This window comes from Silurus meridionalis, chromosome 17 (assembly GCF_014805685.1).
Source record: "Silurus meridionalis isolate SWU-2019-XX chromosome 17, ASM1480568v1, whole genome shotgun sequence".
NCBI lineage: Eukaryota > Metazoa > Chordata > Actinopteri > Siluriformes > Siluridae > Silurus > Silurus meridionalis.
In genome coordinates this window covers 11,666,087-11,677,739 of record NC_060900.1, presented here as the reverse complement: position 1 = coordinate 11,677,739, position 11,653 = coordinate 11,666,087, and positions in this window count along the sequence as shown.

Below are 11,653 nucleotides of genomic sequence, written 5' to 3'. Positions count from 1 at the left end.
TAGATGATTTTTTTGACTAGTAGAAGGATTTTTTAAGTTTGATTGTATTCGCATTATCAAATCAAATAAAAATCAAATTACATTTTATTTGTCACATACACATACATACAGGGTATGACATGCGTGAAATGCTTTTTACGACGGCCCGGCATAAGGCAATAAGATGGGGAGAAAAATAATACAAGAAAAGGAAGGCAGATAATTAAAGTATAAACTATATAAAATATAAAATATATAAAGATATATATGAGAAAAAAGTGTATATACATGGTATGCTTATGACAATAAACAGTAAAAATTTAAGGTGGTGATTGTCCTTAAAGTGTTCGTGTGCCATATGATGTGGTATAAAGTGCACTGTGCTGTACAAGTCCAAAGTTAAAGTGACAGTCCAGAGATTAAAGTGTTGTAGTCCCTTAAGCATCTCAGATGGTACAGAAATAAAACAAAAACACTACAAAAACAGACAAAAAGCACAATATTCACCCAAGTGTTGCACTCAGAACAATGTCTATAAAGCAACTGAGCATGAAGTGTGAGGATGGAGGAGAGGAGCGACGAGTACGTCAAAAGAAACGCTCGTCTTCCCAAAATATGCTCGTACTCATACAGAGATTTTTACTAGTAAACCGGTCATACAGTCGATATTCTCATACTACAAGGCATTGTGCACCAGGGTTCCACTGTAGTTATTTGTATATCTACTGTACAGATGAAACTGCTGGATAAGCATGCAAGTGTGTGCAATAGCAAGACTTTGGTCACATGACACGTGCTAATTGGCTGGCTTGTACTCCTCCCTGGTCAAGTATCATGGGAGATGTTTGGTCCTGATTCTTGGAAGAGAACAGAGTACAGGACTGGTTATTCTTCATATATATTAAGCAGTGGCGGGCCGTGCATTTGGTACCTGGGCCTTCAGTGGGGACTTACCCAATTGAATCCACCTCTTAATACCACCACTATCTCATTGCAATTATAGAAACCATCAATACTCTTCAAAAACGCAATATAACAACGCACAGCATTACAGAGAGAGAGAGGCATTTTACATATGGAGGGTGAATTTTACTAAAGCAAGTAACCCAGTTAAGACAACTCCAAACCTCTACACTACCACCACAACTGTGCACTTACATCATCTTGAGCAGTTCTGAATCAGCATTTGTCTAATAACATGACAAAAACATTAAAATGTAAATAAAATCCAACCTATTCACCAGAGATGCATACTTATAAATTGCGCCGTTCCTCAGAAGCTAATCCTTATTCAGTGTTACTGCTAGTATTCACTGGTCTGGAAGTGGTGAACAAACCCTTTCCTGGGCTGAGACAAGCTAGCTAGCTTCAGAGTTGGCCAACCTCTACTAGCCGTCTGGCTTTTCTTGAAAATTGATTTTTAAGTATGTCCATGAACAAATCATTTTTCTTTCTCCGTAGGCATAAAAAAGTCTAACTCAGAGTTATTCATGTTTTTTTCATGTGACTGTTTTGCCAGTCGAACTTGGTGGCTGTACAGTTTCCCTCTGACCAACCAATCAGAGGATGAAAAAATGCTGACGCTACTCTGGACCAGCTAGCTGGGCCTGTGAGGCAAATATGAAATCTGATTGGTAAAAGAAACAGAGCTATTCATTAAGGAAACTATGGTGAAAAAGGCTAGCAAAACAGACTTTGCAGGCCCTGGGCAGATAAGATTGACATGGCAGCACGTAGAGGCTGAAATCTGATTGGAGAAAAATTATAAGATCCACATACAAGTACTGGAAGCAGTGCAGCCAAGAGAAATGCTACAAAATTAAGAGAATAAACTGTTGGAAATAAATAAATACAATTTAAAGGAAAAATTATTAGAATTTGGGTTGTAAATGTAGGTCAGTGCTTCTGATAGTGTTTAGACCAGCAGAGAAGGCTTTGCTGGCCCTGACTGCCTGCCACTGGGTTTGAATGTGAGGCTTGTTAAGCCTCAGATGAGGGAATATATGATGTTTTTGTAGCACATATCATATTGTTTAGTTATTTATTTTGTCATTCCCTTTGGTTTGTTTTATTTATTAGTTAGTGTATCACATCGCACATTCACAATGTTATTTCTTTCTGATGTTAATCACTTTTTTGTTTATTGACTACTTTTTGATGTTTGTACCACTCAGTATAATAAAAGAAAAAGTGTACTAAGTATATCCACATTAAGGCCTAATGTATGCGAGAGGGTGAAAGCTTTAGTCTCATTTATGGTCAGTAGTTCCGTTGCCAGCCTTATATATGTTTTCAGCATAATGAGTTTCGATTCCGGCCAATGCAGGCCTGATTATAAAAAAAAAAAAAATTAAGATGAAAGGGCTCTGATATACCATTAGATCATTAAAAGGAGAAAGTATCGTACATATCAGAGATAATGGTGGCAGATGACCTGTTGTCAAATAAATAAATTGGGATGAGGTAATGTCAGGGTTCCACCTGCTTCTCCGTCTTTGATCACAAACACCTGGTCCTCGTTGCTGACTAACCTTTATAAATGCCTGTTCCAGAGTCACAGGCTGTCGGTTCTAGAAGGTCAAGCTACAGATCTCATGGATCCCCGACCGCCACATTCCCTGCTGGTCTATGCCCGGATTCCCGTTCCATGGATCATCTCCGTTCGGTGGATTACCCCATTTCGTGGATTATACTCCTTCTGAGGATCATACCCGTCTTGGAAGGAATCGCCCTACCGCGACGGATCAGCAGTCCAATTCCGCTTCGGTTTTCACCCGGAAGCTCACGGCCACTCCTCCATGCTTGCCGGCTCAAGTTGATGCGAGCGCCTCTGAGAGCCCAATGGAATTCCCGGCTTATTTCTCCGTTGATGCGGCTGAATGGAGTGGCTTCCTGTTGAGCACCTACAAGTTTATAGGAGCACAGTCATCCCAATTCCCACCGAATGTGTCTGGGGACGCTCTCTTTCGGGCCAGGAAAATGTGGAGCGCGAATAGAGGCGATTTTGGCTTGTATGCCAATTTCATCAGGCTTCTCACGGGGATGTTCGGGATGGTTGCGGCCGATCTCCACTACAGCCCCCTGTGCTCCATTCCACTGTTCCTCCAAGCACGTCGATCCGCTTCAGTGTTCCGCCGAGGGTGCCGCTCCTGTTCTCCGCCGAGGGTGTCGCTCGACTTCAGTGTTCCGCCCAGGGGTGCCGCTCTGCTTCAGTGTTTCACTGAGGGTGCCGCTCCACTTTAGTGTTCCACGGAGGGTGCCGCTCCGCTTCAGTGTTCCACCGAGGTACCGCTCCGCTCCAGTGTTCTGTCGAGGGCCCTGCTCCGCTCCTGTACTCCGCCAAGCGCTTCGCTCCAGTGTGCCGCCTAGCGCTACGCTCCGCTTCAGTGTTCCGCTGAGTGCTCCACTCCAGGGCCGCAAAAGGGACGTTGTACCACTGCCCGGTTGCAAAAGGGACATCGTACCGCCGCCCGCCCATGAAAAAGACATTGTACTGCCACCTGGCCGCAAAACGAATGTTGCAGCGCCACCTGGCCGCCAAGGGATCACCTTACCACCAACAGGCCGCAAAAAGGAGGTTGTACTGCCATCTAGGTCTTAAAGCTCCCCCAAGGGCACCTCAAACACCTGCAGAGGGCACCACAGTACCTCAGACATCTGTAGAGGATGCCCTCATGACCCAGAGTCCAGCTACGGGCATCACTGCCTTCCTGAGTTCCCTCTTAGTCGCCCTGGCACCTCGGACCTACACCAAGGCGCCACTGCACTCCTGAGGCCTGTCAAGGGCGCCGTTGAACCCCAGAGTCAGCTCCAAAGCTCCACAAAGGGTGTCACTCCACTCCTGAACTCCGTAGAGGGTGTTTCCCAGCCTTTGATCTCCATCGAGGCCTCTGATCTCCGCCGAGGGCGGCGCTCGGCCTCTGAATTCTGCCGTGGGCGTCGCTTTGCCCCTGATCTCAGCCGAGAACATAAAGCGATATTATACTCTTATTTACAACATGGCTTTAATACAATATAAGTTACTTTAGACATAAGATTTACAAGAATTACTAAGTTTCTCCCCAGAATAAAAACTGTTCATCTGTATATTTTAATAAAAAAAATAATTATTTTAAATGTATATTCCCAGACTTTCACTATTAATAAACTCAATTTGTTCTTACCCCTATAGTTTCTATCTACCGAAACCGCAATTTCGTACACAACGCTACGTGTTCTTGTCTCATGTAAATGTATGATACACACTGTATGGTATTTTAGGTATACTTTTACTTAGTTTTATCATTATTTATTATATTTTTATTAGTTAACTACCTTAATTCAGCATTAAACTCAATAACAAGCAATTCACTATGTAGATATTCAGCATCCGCGCACCGCGCTTTCGTAAACAACATGCTGCGTTCTTTGTCTCAGGTAAATATATGGCACTGTACAATATTTTAGGTATACTTTTACTTCATTTTATAATTAATAATTATATGTTTATTAATAAATTACCTTATTATAACATAAAAGTCCATAAAAACTATTTACTATAAGTTTAGAATTTTCTAAAATCTGGACCATTCGCGAAACAACCTTGAACAAATAAATGCTATTTTAACATATACGCACCTGAAAAACAAACCACATACAAACAAAACATATTGCTGTCAGTGCAATTCAGTGAATGCTGCATGCTGCTACTACTTCCGGCAGAAGTTATAACCATTAAAAATTTTTACTGCAGCACCACAGCAAGCAGGTGGATAAAGTTATGACAGCAGGTTGAGGGAAAGTAGCACAGTAAAAGTACTGATACGGCACTAAAAAATTACTCAAATAAAAATGCAAAAAACCAACTACTTAATAAATAACAACTCCTGAGAAAAACTACTCAATTATATTAACAAGAGTATTTGTAGTTCATTAATTTACACCACTGTGTGTGTGTGTGTGTGTGTCTGTGTGTATATATATATATATATATATATATATATATATATATATATATATATATATATATATATATAAGTTTGGACACACCTTCTCATTCAAAGAGTTTTCTTTATTTTCATGACTATGAAAATTGTAGAGTCACACTGAAGGCATCAAAACTATGAATTAACACATGTGGAATTATATACATAACAAAAAAGTGTGAAACGACTGAAAATATGTCATACTGTAGGTTCTTCAAAGTAGCCACCTTTTGCTTTGATTACTGCTTTGCACACTCTTGGCATTCTCTTGATGAGCTTCAAGAGGTAGTCACCTGAAATGGTTTTCACTTCACAGGTGTGCCCTGTCAGGTTTAATAAGTGTGATTTCTTGCCTTATAAATGGGGTTGGGACAATCAGTTGTGTTGTGCAGAAGTTAGGTGGATACACAGCTGATAGTCCTACTGAATAGACTGTTAGAATTTGTATTATGGCAAGAAAAAAGCAGCTAAGTACAGAAAAACGAGTGGCCGTCATTACTTTAAAAAATGAAGGTCAGTCAGTCCGAAAAATTGGGAAAACTTTGAAAGTGTCCCCAAGTGCAGTCACAAAAACCATCAAGCGCTACAAAGAAACTGGCTCACATGCGGACTGCCCCAGGAAAGGAAGACCAAGAGTCACCTCTGCTGTGGAGGATAAGTTCATCCAAGTCACCAGCCTCAGAAATTGCAGGTTAACAGCAGCTCAGATTAGAGACCAGGTCAATGGCACACAGAGTTCTAGCAGCAGACACATCTCTACAACAACTGTTAAGAGGAGACTGTGTGAATCAGGCCTTCATGGTAGAATATCTGCTAGGAAACCACTGCTAAAGAAAGGCAACAAGCAGAAGAGACTTGTTTGGGCTAAAGAACACAAGGAATGGACATTAGACCAGTAAAAATCTGTGCTTTGGTCTGATGAGTCCAAATTTGAGATCTTTGGTTCCAACCACCGTGTCTTTGTGCGACGCAGAAAAGGTGAACAGATGGACTCTACATGCCTGGTTCCCACCGTGAAGCATGGAGGAGGAGGTGTGATGGTGTGGGGGTGCTTTGCTGGTGACACTGTTGGGGATTTATTCAAAATTGAAGGCATACTGAACCAGCATGGCTACCACAGCATCTTGCAGCGGCATGCTATTCCATCCGGTTTGCGTTTAGTTGGACCGTCATTTATTTTTCAACAGGACAATGACCCCAAACACACCTCCAGGCTGTGTAAGGGCTATTTGACCAAGAAGGAGAGTGATGGGGTGCTGCGCCAGATGACCTGGCCTCCACAGTCACCGGACCTAAACCCAATCGAGATGGTTTGGGGTGAGCTGGACCGCAGAGTGAAGGCAAAAGGGCCAACAAGTGCTAAGCATCTCTGGGAACTCCTTCAAGACTGTTGGAAGACCATTTCAGGTGAAGCTCATCAAGAGAATGCCAAGAGTATGCAAAGCAGTAATCAAAGCAAAAGGTGGTTACTTTGAAGAACCTACAATATGACATATTTTCAGTTGTTTCACACTTTTTTGTTATGTATATAATTCCTCATGTGTTACTTCATAGTTTTGATGCCTTCAGTGTGAATCTAAAATTTTCATAGTCATGAAAATAAAGAAAACGCTTTGAATGAGGTGTGTCCAAACTTTCGGTCTGTACTGTGTGTGTGTATATATATATATATATATATATATATATATATATATATACAGTGGAACCTCGGGTTACGAGCGCCCCTGGATACGTAAAATTCAGGTTAAGAGTGGCAATTCATAAAAAATGTTGCCTCTAGTAACGAACGTTGCGCACGGAAAAATCGCAGGCAGGTTAGTTTTTTTACGTATCGCCACGTGCTCTCGCTGCGCTCTCGTGCAGCACATACACATCCGCTCGTCGCTCTAACAGTGTGGAATTACTGAACTTTAAATACTGTACGTATTCCTATCACCATGCCGCCAACAAAGAAGCCTGGGAAAATTTGTATCGGGATACGAGCTTTTCAGGTTAAGAGTAAAGTGATGGAACCAATTAAACTCGTAACCCGAGGTTCCACTGTATATATATATATATATATATATATATATATATATATATATATATATATATATATATATATATACACACACACAGTGTTGTGCTCGTTACTAAAAAATAGTAACTAGTTACAGTTACTCGTTACTTCATTCAAAAGGTAACTCTGTTACTTTGTTGATTACTTACACCACGTGTTACTGTTAAAAGTAACTTTTTAGTTACTTTTTTAAAGAACCTTTTTTAATGTTCCCATTAATGCCGTTTTATGCGTTATGGTTTACAAACACAAAACTGACTTAAACACAGAGTAATTTTTAAACACTATTTTATTGAAGTCAGACCAGCACAAACTGAATATATCACAAGGATTTCTGAAATAAATAACAAAACAAGCTGAATAATATATTCACAATCAAAAACTAAAGTGGCTTCTGCTGTTGTCAAGTCAAGTCAAGTCAAGAAGCTTTTATTGTCATTTCAACCATATATAGCTGATGCAGTATACAGTGAAATGAAACAACGTTTCTCCTGAACCCAGGTGCTACATAAAACAACATAAAACAACAGTCACAGAACAGAAGAACACAGGGCCAGGAACTAAGATCCTCGCCACATAAAGTGTATGTGTGCAACTGGTGCAAACAGTGCAAGAGACAACACAAGACAGTGCAAGACAACACAGGACAGTGCAGGACAATACACAATCCACAAAATATAAAAATAAAAGCAGCAGTAGCTCCGCCAGTAAAACCTGTCGTGACAGGATAAGGTGCACAGTAGCAGAAATGTAAACAAATATAAACAGAATTTTGCAATTCTATAATAGTGTAAAAAATATGGTAGCAGCAATCAAGATAAAGTGATCAGTGACCAAGGGATTAACAGAATATTGTGCAAATAGAGCAAGTCCCAGAGATCAGCAACAAACGGCATGTAAACATTATGCTATAATGAGAGGTGTGAATGGTGCTGAAACCTGGGTGTGTGAAGTGTATGTGTGTTGAGTCCGGTTTTACAGATCAGTCACTCAGTTTTGTGTAAGTGTGTGTGTGTGTGAGAGAGAGAGTTCAGTCCAGATGTTTGTTCAGGAGCCTGACGGCTTGAGGGAAAAAACTGTTGCACAGTCTTGATGTGACGGCCCGAATGCTTCGGAACCGTTTCCCTGATGGTAGGAGGGTGAAGTATGTGTGTGACGGGTGTGTGTGGTTGTCCACAATGCTGTTTGCTTTGCGGATGCAGTGTGTGGTGTAAATGTCCATGATAGAGGGGAGAGAGACTCCGATGATCTTCTCAGCTGTTCTCACTATCCTCTGTAGGGTCTTGCGATCCGAGACGGTGCAATTCCCAAACCAGGCAGTGATGCAGCTGCTCACGATGCTCTCGATGGTCCCTCTATAGAACATGGTCAGGATGGGGGAGGAGATGGGCTTTCCTCAGCCTTCTCAGGAAGTAGAGACGCTGCTGGGCTTTCTTGGTGATGGAGCTGGTGTTAAGTGACCAGGTGAGGTTATCCGCCAGATGAACACCAAGGAATTTGGTGCTCTTGACGATCTCCACTGAAGATCCATCGATGATCAGTGGAGAATGGTCACTCTGTGCTCTTCTGAAGTCAACAACCATCTCTTTGGTTTTGTCCACGTTCAGAGACAGGTTGTTGGCTCCACACCAGGCTGTTAGCTGTTGCACCTCCTCTCTGTATGCTGACTGTCGTTCTTGCTGATTAGACCCACCACGGTCGTGTCATCAGCAAACTTGATGATATGATTCGAGCTGTGCCTTGGTGCACAGTCGTGAGTCAGCAGAGTGAACAGCAGTGGACTGAGCACACAGCCCTGAGGGGCCCCAGTGCTCAGTGTGGTGGTGCTGGAGATGCTGTTCCCGATCCGGACTGACTGAGGTCTCTCGGTCAGGAAGTCCAGGATCCAGTTGCAGAGAGGTGTTCAGGCCCAGTAGGCTCAGCTTCTCGATCAGGTGCTGGGGAATGATTGTGTTGAATGCTGAACTGAAGTCTATGAACAGCATCCTTACATAAGAGTCCTTGTTATCCAGATGGGTGAGGGCCAGATGGAGGGTTGTGGAGATGGCATCGTCCGTGGAGCGGTTTGGACGATACGCAAACTGCATGGGGTCCAGTGCGGGTGGGAGCTGTGTCTTTATGTGCCTCATGACAAGCCTCTCGAAGCACTTTATCATGATGGGTGTGAGTGCAACGGGACGATAGTCATTGAGGCAGGACACAGAAGACTTCTTCGGCACAGGAATGATGGTCGTCGCCTTGAGGCACGAAGGAACAGTGGCGCTGCTCAGGAGATGTTGAAGATGTCAGTGAAGACATCTGCTAGTTGTTCTGCACATTCCTGAGCACTCTGCCAGGAATGTTGTCAGGTCCAGCAGACTTCCGTGGGTTAACTCTGCATAGAGTTTTCCTCACTTCAGCTGTGGTTAGACAGAGCACCTGGTCACTGGGAGGAGGGATTGTCTTCCTCGCCACCACGTTGTTCTGCACCTCGAACCGGGCGTGAAAGTCGTTCAGCGCATCTGGAAGGGAGGCGTCACGGTCACAAGCAGGTGATGTGGTCTTGTAATCCGTGATCGCCTGGATGCCCTGCCACATGCGCCGGGTGTCTCCGCTGTCCTGGAAGTGGCCATGGATTCTCTTGGCGTGTGCGCGCTTCGCCTCTCTGATAGCACGGGACAGTTTGGCCCTTGCTGTTTTTAAGGCCGTCTTGTCCCCTGCTCTGAAGGCAGAGTCTCTTGTTTTTAGCAGCGCACGAACCTTGGCGGTCATCCATGGCTTCTGGTTGGAGCGTATAGTGATGGTCTTGGAGGTAGTCACGTCATCAATGCACTTGCCGATGTAACTGGTCACTGTTAAAGTGTACTCCTCCAAGTTGATGAAATCGCCATTGGTTGTGTTGAGCTCTTAAACATGTTCCTTTCACAGCTGAAGTATGAAAACTATCAACAATGTTCTACATTGAAAGAAAGACACAGCTTACATTTGACTTAAACGTTTTTGCCTTTATGCTCAACTAAAGTGAAATAATGAGCATATTTCCACTTTGAGAAACTCGTCTTGCTCTCGCCTCGACTCGCCATTACTGCCGCACAGACCCGAATAAACGGAGACACGCCCACAGTGCGTCTTCTTCGTGTTTACAGAGGTTCATCCACCAATCCTACAATGCGTCGTTGCTGTAAGCAGGTTAGACTGTAGTCTACACTTTAGTAACGGGTAACGCACCATAAGGTAACGGTAACAAAGTTACTTTATTTTTTAAAAGTAATGCGTTACATTATTAGTTACCGTCAAAAAAATATATAATTATATATATATATATATATATATATATATATATATATATATATATATATATATATATATATATGGGTGATTCTTAGACTATGGGCACTTTTATCTTCTTTGATCATATTTTAAAAAATACATATCATTTTTGACAAATTCTTTTTTCTTTGTCAAACTATCAATAAAAACACCTTTAAAAAAATTTACTACCTTTCTATTATGATTTTTTCACAATCTCCAACCTCCCTATAGGTGCCAAAATCACTGTTTTCTCCTTGTCGCACACCCAGACTTTGAAACTTCAACAATGAAAATACAGTTTAAAAATATGACTCATCTGGTAACTATTAATGTACCTAAATTAAACACTAGTAAAATAATTAAAATACATTATAGTAATTAATCTGAGACTAATATTAATATAACTTTTTATACAAAATATAGCTGTCACACAGTATTGGTGTCATTTCCACCACAATGCTGTTATGTCCCTTTAAAAAGTTTGTGTGAAGGATTGTTTAGGTTTTGTCTATGGAAACATTCAGGGACATCAGCGCACATGATGGAATTTTCATCAACAAATGAAGAAAAATCTAGGTAAATATTGCTATACCAGTTAATATATTTATTCTACGTCATTTCCAAACATGCTGTACCTTCAAGGTTGTTTTTAAAAAGCTAAAAATTTTAAGTTAAATAAGAGTATTTTGCATACATCACATGCTGAATATTAATTCAAAGCTAATCAGTGAAGCTATCTTCCATTTTTTTCACAAAAAACTACAGAAATGTCATTTCCACCACAGTCATTTCCACCACACTGCCCTCTGTGGTGGAAAAGACAGCATGTGGTGGAAATGACATTTATGGTTAAAAAGTACAATTGATATGGATTGTGAGAGTAAATTTGTGTAATACTTTTTATATTATAATATATTACAATACTTTTTATATTTATATTATAATATTTTATTTCTAAATTATATTACGTTTATATTAAGTGATTTCTTTTTTATTTATTTATAAGATGCCACCTAAGACAACAAAGGAAAGGTCACAGGTCTTTAGGGACAAAATAAAAGCTGACCCTATAAAATATGAAGAGAGACTTAAAAGAGACAGGGAGAGATACCTGAGGAAAAAGGAAAAAGGAGTAGTAAAAGCAATTGCAGATCTGTCAAAGCGGGAGCAACGCAAACAAAGGAGACAATGGAGAATCAATCAAAGAAATAGACGAGAGGAGATTAAAAAAACCCTCACAATGCAGGCCTACCTTTCCACCACCACACCGCCACACTCTCCTGATGTTGTCTTGCAGCCAGAACAGGATGTTGACCTGATCCCCACACCACCTTCTGCCCAATCCCAAAATCAGAGGGGA